General features: G+C 37.3%; 1 long non-coding RNA gene across 1 annotated transcript; it reads left to right on the top strand.

The window, feature by feature from the left end:
• The first annotated feature begins 1,213 nt into the window (after positions 1-1,213).
• Positions 1,214-9,123, top strand: LOC119872699. Its single transcript, XR_005361710.1, has 4 exons — positions 1,214-1,373; positions 4,392-4,448; positions 4,686-4,818; positions 8,634-9,123. It is a non-coding gene; the product is annotated as an uncharacterized LOC119872699 (long non-coding RNA).
• The last annotated feature ends 334 nt before the right edge of the window (positions 9,124-9,457 follow it).

Consider the following 9,457-nt stretch of genomic DNA (forward strand, 5'->3'; position numbering starts at 1 on the left):
TGAGTTATGATGGTTTGTGTTTTTGAGGAATTGGTCCTTCATCTACATCTTATTATTCCTTTGACATCTGAACAGTCTCTAGTGGTATCTTCTGTTTCACTCTGGACATTGGTAATTTGTGCTTTCTCTCTTTTTTCTTGTCAGTCCGGAGGCTTATCAATTTTATGAACCTTTTGAAAGAACCAGCTTTTAGTTTAATTGTTTTTCTCCATTTTTTGTTTTGTTTTGTAAAGCCAAAAAGTTTCATTGATTTCTACTGTTATCTTTATTATGTCCTCCCTGCTGGAGGAGTGCACTGAGGAGATGTAACTACCGCTTGACTTGCAAAGTGGACCCTGCCAATCAGAGCCTCCTCTCCCTCCCTTTTCATGTGGGTTTCCCCTGCTATCCCCGCCCCCCACCCCACCCCACCCTACCACCACCCCGGCGCCCAAAGGCTGCTCCAAGGACATAGCCTTGAAATAATGATACGGTGTTGAGAACATCTGAGTGGTAGCATGATTGAATCCAGTGAAAGCTGCTATATAAACTCTTAAGGTGTGGCTAGTGGGTGCAGAAATCAACTCATTTTGTGCCCCCCCCCCCCCCCAGACAAACCTTGTATGTAAGTTCCTTTGCTTATGAAACTGCCACCTACCAATCTGGAATGACCTGTGTCTTGCTAGGGTTTCTCCCCTCTCTCTGCATATGGGAGTCAGTTTCAGATTACAGAGGATGCTCCTAAGAAAGACTTCCAGCCAAGACTTCCCTCTGCTTCTTTTCAGCTTATTTTGTGCTTCTTTTTCTAGGTTCTTGAGATAGGAGTTTAGATTATTTAAGATTTTCTTTTCTAGTATATACATTTAGCACCATAAATCTCTTTCTCAGGACTATTTTTGCTGCATCCCACAAATATTGATATGTTGTACTTTCGTTTTCATTCAGTCTTTTGTATTTTTTTACCTTCCCTTGAGATTTCCTCTTTGACTCATGGATCATATACAGGTGCTGTTTAGTTTCCAAGCGTTTGGAGATATTCCTGTTGCCTTTCTGTTACTGATTTCTAGTTTGATTTCATTGTGATTACAGAACACACTGTATGATTTCAATTATTTTAAATTTGTTCAGTTTGTTTATGGCTCAGAATGTGGTCTACATTGGTACATGTGCTCTGGACAATTGAAAAGAATGTGTAGTCTGCTGTCATTGGATGGAATGTTCTATAAATGCCAATTAGATTCCATAGGTTATGAGTTACTTTACATCCTTGTTGGTTTTTGCTCTAATTCTATCAAAACTGAAAGAGAGAGAGATTGAAGTCTCCAACTACAACTACAGTTGTGGATTTGTCTGTTGCTCCTTTAAGTTCTATCAGTATTTGCTCCACATACTTTGTGAGTTTGTTGTTGGGTGCAGACATATTTAGGATTATTGTCTTCTTGATGGATTGATCCTTATATTACTATATAATGTCCTTTTGTTTCTCTGGTAATTCTCTTTCCTCTAAAGTTCACTTTTTTATTATTAATATCATAATAGTAGTATAATAATAGTATAATAATAATAATAAGATAAAAGTAGAAAGCCACTTCTATGTTCTTTTGATTAATTTTCCTACGCTATGCCTTTCTTCCTCCTCTTACTTTCACTTTGCTTAAATGGCTATATTTGAAATGAACTTCTTATAGAAGTATATAGTTGGATCACATTTTCTTTTTTTACCTTTATTTATGTAATTGACAAGATCATAATATATTTAAAGCTTAAAACATAATGATTTGGTGTATGTATACACTATGAAAAGATTTTCATAATTGAGTTAATTAGCACATCCATCATGTCACATATTTACCTTTCTAATTTTTTCTTTTTTGAGAACACTTAAGTTCTACTCACTTAACAAATTTCAATTATAAAATGCAGTATTATCTGGGCACATGGGTGACTCCGTGATTAAGTATCTGCCTTCAGCTCTGGTTATAATCTCAGGGTCCTGGGATCAAGCCCTGTATCAGGCTCCCTGCTCAGCGAGGAGGCTGCTTCTTCTCCACCCTGCTCATGCTCTCTCTCACTATCTCTATCACTATCTTTGTCTCTCTCTTAAATAAATAAATAAAATCTTTAAACTAAACTAAAATACAGTATTATCAACTATAGTCACCATGTTATATACTAGATACTCATACCTTATTCATCTTATAGTTGAAAGTTTGTATCCTTTAATTAATCTTTCCCAACTTCTCCCACCTGCCTCACCCACTGGAAACCACCCTTCTACTCTCTGTTTCTATGAGTTTAACTTTATTTTTTAATTCCACTTATGAGTGAAACCATGCAGTATTTTTCTTTCTCTGCCTGGCTGATTTACTCAGTATAATGTCTTCCAAGTTTATCCATGTTGTCATAAATGGGAGGACTTCCTACTTTGTAAGGTTGAATAATATTCCATTGTATATGTATTCTACATTTTCTTTATTCATTCTCTCATTGATAGACATTTGTTTCCATACTTTAGCTGTTGTAAATAATGCAGCAGTGAACATGGTAGTATAGGTATCTCTTAACGATTGATTTCATTTCCTTTGGATATACACTCTGAAGTAGGATTTCTGGATTGTATAGTTGTTAAATATTTTTAGTTTTTTGAGAAACCTCTAACCTGTTCTCTAGTATAGCTGTGCAAGTTTACATTCCCACCAACAGTGCACAAAGGTTTCCTTTTTCTCATATCCTCACCAACACTTGTTATTCCTTGTCTTTTTGGTAATAGCCATCTTAACAAGTGTGAAGTTATATCTCATAGTGATTTTGATTCAAATTTCCCTGGTGATCAGTGATGATGAGCACCTTTTCATGTACTCGTTGGCTATTTGTATATCTTTTTCAGAAAAAAAATGTCTATGTTCTTTTCTCACATTAACATTGAGCTACTCCTTTTGCCATTGAGTTCTATGAGTACTTTATATATTTTAGATGTTAACTATTTATTGAACATCTGATTTGCAAATATTTTTCCCATTACATAGATTTTCTTTTGTTGATGGTTTACTCCGCTGTACAAAAGCTTTCAGTTTGATGTAGTCCCACGTGTTTATTTTTCATTTGGTTGCCTTTGCCTTTGGTGTCAAATACAAAATAATAATTGCCAAGCACAATGTCGAGGAGTTTACCATTGATGTTTTATTTTAGGAGTTTTATGGTTTCAGGTCTCTGCTCAGGTGTTTAACTCGGGTTATCTAATCCACTGATGTATAATTAATGACTTTGATTTCTTTTCTTGACTTCATAAGGTTGCTTGTACCATTTTGAGAATTCCATTTTTGGCTTATCTATAATGTTTGTCTATAATCTATGTGACTGTTTTTCTTTATATAGAGTTTTAGTAGTTGCTCTAGATGTTTTATACATATATTTACATATATATAACATATACACATAAAATACATATGGTTTCATCATTTTACCAGATAAGTATAGAAGACATATCTTCCTTTATATTTCCTTAACTTCACTTGTTTGTAGTATAATTGCCTTAAAACTCAGGAAGAGAAGGAAGAAGGAGAGGGTATGATATTTACCCCTACTTTTGTTTACCATATTCTTTATTCTCTTATTTATGTTCCAAAATTCCTTTGGAATTTTGTTTGTTGTTTCCTTTCTGTTGATAGAATTTCCTTTACTTATTCTTTTAGGGAAAATCTATTGGTGGCAAATCCTGTTTTTCTTCACTTGAGAAATCTTGAGTACTACTTCATTCCCAAAAGGTATTTTTGCTGGAAATAGGATTCTGGACTGGAAGTTCCTTTCTTTCAGTGCTTGACAAATCTGTGTAACTTCCTTCCAGCCTCCACAATTCCAAGACAGAAAACCACAACTAATGAAATTGTTTTTCTCCTGTAGGTGAGATGCTTTTTCTCTCTTGTTGTTTTCAAGAATTTTTTTCTATGTCTTTAGTTTTCAGAAGTTTGACCATACTGTTTCTTAGTGTACATTTTTGGGTTTATGTTATTTGGAATTTGCTCAGATTCTTGAATTGTAGGTTTATGAATTTTGCCAAATTGGGAGGAATTTTCACCATTATTTCTATGAGTACTTAATAAGTTCTATCTTTGTTCTTTTAGTCTTTTTGGGACTTTGATTACACAAATGTTAGATCTTTCAGTGTGGTCTCATGGGTCCCTGAGTCTCTCTTCTTTCATTTTTTGGAGTTTTCCTTTACCTATTTTCTCTCTTTCATTCAGATTGTGTCATTTCCATTGTTTTATCTTTAATTCTTTCTTCTGTCCAGTCTACTCTGTTAGTAAGTCCATCCATTGAGTGTTTTATTTTGTTTATTGTATTTTCAGTTCTAAAATCTCCATTTGGTTCTTTATATCTTCTGTTTCTTGTTGAAATGTCTTATTTTTTCACAGGTTTCAAGAATTCTTAGACTTGCTTATGGAGGTATTTTTATGATGGCAGCTTTGCAGGTAATTTTAATTTCTCTGTCATTTCGATGTTGTCTATTTATTGTCTTTTTCCATTCATTTTTTGTATCTTCCTGGTTTGTAGCATAAAAAGTGGTTTTCAACTGAAATCTGAACCTTTTTTTTTAGTTATTATATAATGATTTCAGGCTTTTATTTAAATCTTTTGTTTTAATTTGCATCCTTTAACACTGCCTTGGCATGGAAAGGGTTGATGTGGTTCTGTCTCATTACTACCAGGTGAAAGTAGTAGTCCAGATTTCCCACTCTGCATCCACTGGCACCAGAGGTAAGGATTCCTAGTTACTGACAGGTGGAAGTGGGAGTTCCAGCTGCCAGCTAGACCTCTACTGAAGCTCCCTGACTGGGAGAGGTAAGAATGCTTTGATACTGCTCTCCACATTGCCTACACTGACACCATAAGAAAGGGGTTAGCTTCACTACAGGTGGGCTGTAATGAAAGACCTACTCTCCACTTGGCCTCCTTTGTTATTCTTCCAGTGGTGATAGGGAAAGTTGTATCCTTACTGCCAAATGGAGAAAGAAATCCAAACTCCGCATGTGGACTCCACTGACATCTTGGGGGGAGTCATTTGTTGCCTAGTGGATGTGAAAGTCTCGGAATCCTACTTGACTTTCTCTGACATCACCCACTAGTGTTCAGTATTTGGAGGCTTCATTACAGGCTTATGAGGGATAATGTTTAAACTCCCCATTTGGCTTTTGCTGTCATGGATTGGAGAAGGACCACGTTTGTCACTGTGATGTCTTGCTAAGGCAGATATATTATTTTCCAAAGGATTTTTTTGTGTATCTGGGTTTTCCCTTTCCTGGTCCTATGGCTAGAGAGCAGGCTTTGTTAGAGAAATTTTTGTCTGTACTTTTTGGCATTTTGAGTTGCCCGCTTCTTTAGCTTGAGTATGAGATATAGGAGACAAAAGGAATACTCAGGGAACTCACCACAATGCCATGTTGTAGATCCTACTTCTGTCCTACTTCTTCCCTCTCACTTCTGAGTTTTCTCATGTTCGTTTTTGATATAATGTACAGAGTTTTTGTTGTTCTTAGAAGAAGTATCTGACCAGAAGGGGTAGTTCTGGTGCCACGTTTAAAAATAACATATATCTTTAAAAAGATTAGATTTGAATCAAATGAAGAATGTTGGAATTGTTACTCTGAAACCCTAGTGTTCTGAAAAACAACAACAGGTTTTAAATCACTGTGCAGGCCATGGGGAAATTTTGGAAGGTTTTTAAGACCAGGAGTAAGAAAGTTGGATTTCCAGAAGAGTGAGATAACCGGTGGCAGTGTGCCCTCAGGTGGGGAGATGCAGGGAAGCTGGGTAGGAGACAGTCATTATAGCACAGGCACAAAACAGTCTCAACCAAATACAGCATTTGGGAGAAGAAGAGATCAGTTGGGGAAAAGATAGTGGGCTTACTAAGACATAAGTAATGATTGGATAAAAGAGAGGGGTAGGTGTTGGAGTCCAATGGTGAGGGGAAGAACTTTAACTTATTTATTTATTCCATGAACATTTATTCAGACCCAGCTAGATTCTGGGGACACAACTATGAATTCAACACATTCTTGCCCTTTGGAATTTGAGTGTGCCACAGACATCTAAGCAAATAATTACAGTGTGAGTACTCTCAGTTTTCTTGGCCTGGTGTAAGTTTTTGCGGCTGTTGCTACTGTTGTTGTTGTTGCTGTTGTTTTAACCTCCAAACTTTAAGAGGTACAATAGCTATTATCTCAGATGTGGAGTCATCAATTCATCCCTAAGACAAACTGTTCCATTGTTTGAGGGGAAAAGATCAGAACAAGATTTATAATCCTGTATAGAAAATCCTGGTCCTCTTCTGAAACACAGATGTTTTAGACACTGTGATTCATGAGAGCTGCTTGATATGAGAGATCACACACAACTTGGTCTCTATTTTAGGCAAAGTTATATTCCTGTGAAGTTTCCATGAGAAAAAGAAGTTGTGTTTTTATCTAAGTATAGATTTGATTATAAGGACATTATCAGGGACTCCTGGGTGGCTCAGTGGTTGAGCATCTGCCTTTGGCTCAGGTTGTGATCCTGGGGTCCTGGGATCGAGTCCCACATCGAGTTCTCTGTGGGGAGCCGGCTTCTCCCTCTGCCTGTGTCTCTGCCTCTCTTTGTATGTCTCTCATGAATAAATAAATAAAATCTTTAGAATAAAAAAAGGACACTATCAGTTATTTCCCATTAATGTGGAGATAGGCATGATGTCATTCAAGCACATGTGCATGAACATCAGTAATGAGACCCGGAAGATGACAGAAAAGCTGGCTTTTATTCTTTCCTATCAAAAGAATCATGAAGTGGAACAGCTGTGGGATTTTGTCACACTCAACTCAGAGTGTTGTGTTGGTGCATATGTATTGCATGTGTGTTGAAAATGCAAATATACCAGCAAGCACTGATATTGAAAACTATTATTGTTCAGTTGTTGTCCTTAGTAAGATCCATAAGGGAAAATTACAAGTCCACAGTTGAAGCTTCTCACCTCCCTGGGTGGCCTTGATACTGGGATTCTTAGATACTCTACAAAGATACTAATCCTGGACATGAAGTACAGACCTCAGACTGGAGGGTTTGCAGGTGAAATCTGAACCAGGGACATACACAGAAGTTGCCCAATTATGGGAGTGGCTCGGTCTCAGCCCAGAAGCATGCCAGGACCCAAGCATAGAAGTTCCCGGCACAGGAGCCTGGACATGGGTATGGTTGAGTGTCTGACTACAGCTGCATCTAACGGCAGGGAAACATTCTACTCTCCTCCTGTTATTCCCAGTGTATGCATGGAGAAATCTCAACTGTGGCTTTGGTTATGCAGCATTGTAGATAATCAGGATATGTGTCTGATTGATGTTTGGGCAGCATGAAAACGTATGGCGCAAACCTTAGTTACTCAAGGCCACAGTGTCACTTCATTTCCAGAGATGATTTCCTAAAGGAAATGGTCTATATATGAGCTAGATGCTACATACCTCTAATCGTGGTGGGAGGAGAGGCCATGTTTGAGGAGTTAACCTGGAAGGTGTTGCTGGAAAACAAGGTAGTAAAAGCTGAGCCATGGTTGACAGAAAACTACTACTGTCTTTGAGTAACACAGGTCTTACAAGAAAAAAAAAATCATTAGATGTCTTTCATATTTCTTGTAATGATAAGGAAGAATTTCCTCACCTCTTTAAGATGAAAGCCAACTTTATCAATTACTTATCTCATATTTTAAGTAGATTATGAGAATCTGCAGAAAAATTTAAGAGTCAAAAGAGGTTCCAAAATAAAAAGTGGGATGCCTGAGTGGTTCAGCAGTTGAGCACCTGCCTTCAGCCCAGGGTGTAGTCCTGGAGACCTGGGATCGAGTCCCACATCGGGCTCCCCGCAGGGAGCCTCTTTCTCCCTCTGCCTGTGTCTCTGCCTCTCTCTGTGTGTCTCTCATGAATAAATAAATAATTTTTTTTTAAAGTAGAAGGTTAACAAGCCATTAGAAGAAACCAAAGTAGAAATATCTTAGAAGCCATCGAACAGAAGCAAGGGTAACTGTTAAGCTCTTCAAATGATGAGCATTCTATACTTTTGCTGTCAATAATTCTTCTAACCAGCAGTTTTCATAACTATTGCTCATTATGGAGAATGGAACATAATCGGGTATCAAATTTTGCCTTTGGTAATACACAATAGAACTGATTATTGTCTGCCTAATTCCACAAAGTAAAGCTATAGAGAACCTGATGACCATTTGATGGCTCTTTTAGAATTTGACAGTTGAGCTGGCTCTGTGTGGACTGAATAACTTCTGTGGGAGGAGGGGAGCAGAGACTTTTATAAATTCAAATGATTGACAGTATTGTTAGAGTATAAGAGTATCATCCTGGAGTGGAGGGAATTAAAAATAGAATGTAGAAGTCCCTCGTGGCAAACTCAATCTCAAAATAAGGAAAATGTAGAATGATGAGTGCTTTATACAAATAAAATATAGAATTGGTTATATTTTTATAAAGTGTATGCTATGTAATGTCACCACTGCATCATTTATATGGTTATGGTGTGTAGAACTTATAAGCAATCATTCCGTCAAGACATAAAACAGGATTCACTGTTTTTGCAAAGCTGTACCTTAGGCCTAGAATATTCTTTTCCTGTGTGTTTAGCTGGCCGAGGACTGCTCATATATTCAGAGGATTTCCAGTGTCTTTTCCTCAGAATGCCATCTGAGAGATGAATATACAAATGGCCAATGGCCCGAACATATATGGCAACAGAACACTAACCCGCAATTTCTGTAGTAACCAGCCCAGGAAGCCAAACACCAATCTCTCAGCAATGGACCCCAAATAGTCAAGATGTGGCCATGACTTCCAGCTTCCTTATGTTTTGGCTCTTGCTTCCAACTTCAGGACCAATATGAGAACGCCAAATATGCTTCTGAAATCGATCACATAGGATGCCCTGTTTCTAGCTATCCACCTCCAACTTCCTCATGCCAACAGTCTTCTGACAGAGCATACATGAAACCTTCCCCTTTTATCACTATATGACGTTCCCACACCTCCTCTGCCTCTGAGTCTCTGCCATGCACAAATGATGATGGTTGAATCTCTTGCTATGATGAGTTTTGAATAAATAGCCTTTTTTTACATACATTTGTGTAATTCATTTATTTCCCTACATCCCTGCCTTTCCTCTTCCTGGCATGAGGACCAAAGGCCTTACCTGTAAGTCGCTTTCACAAATAAGGCTGGCTTATGTCATGGAACTACAATGTTTCTCAATTTAGTTTAATAAGGATTCAATATAAATTCAACAGATCTAGTCTATATCTTCATCAGAGAATTTTAGTATTCCACAATGGATTCTGTGTGTATTTTGTGAGATACATATCTAACTATTTCAATTTTTGGCACTATTGCATATAGTACTGTCTTAAATTTCAATTCCCAACTGCTCACTACTACTATATAGAAATATAATTGGT

Source organism: Canis lupus, chromosome 7 (genome assembly GCF_011100685.1).
Source record: "Canis lupus familiaris isolate Mischka breed German Shepherd chromosome 7, alternate assembly UU_Cfam_GSD_1.0, whole genome shotgun sequence".
Classification (NCBI taxonomy): Eukaryota; Metazoa; Chordata; class Mammalia; order Carnivora; family Canidae; genus Canis; species Canis lupus.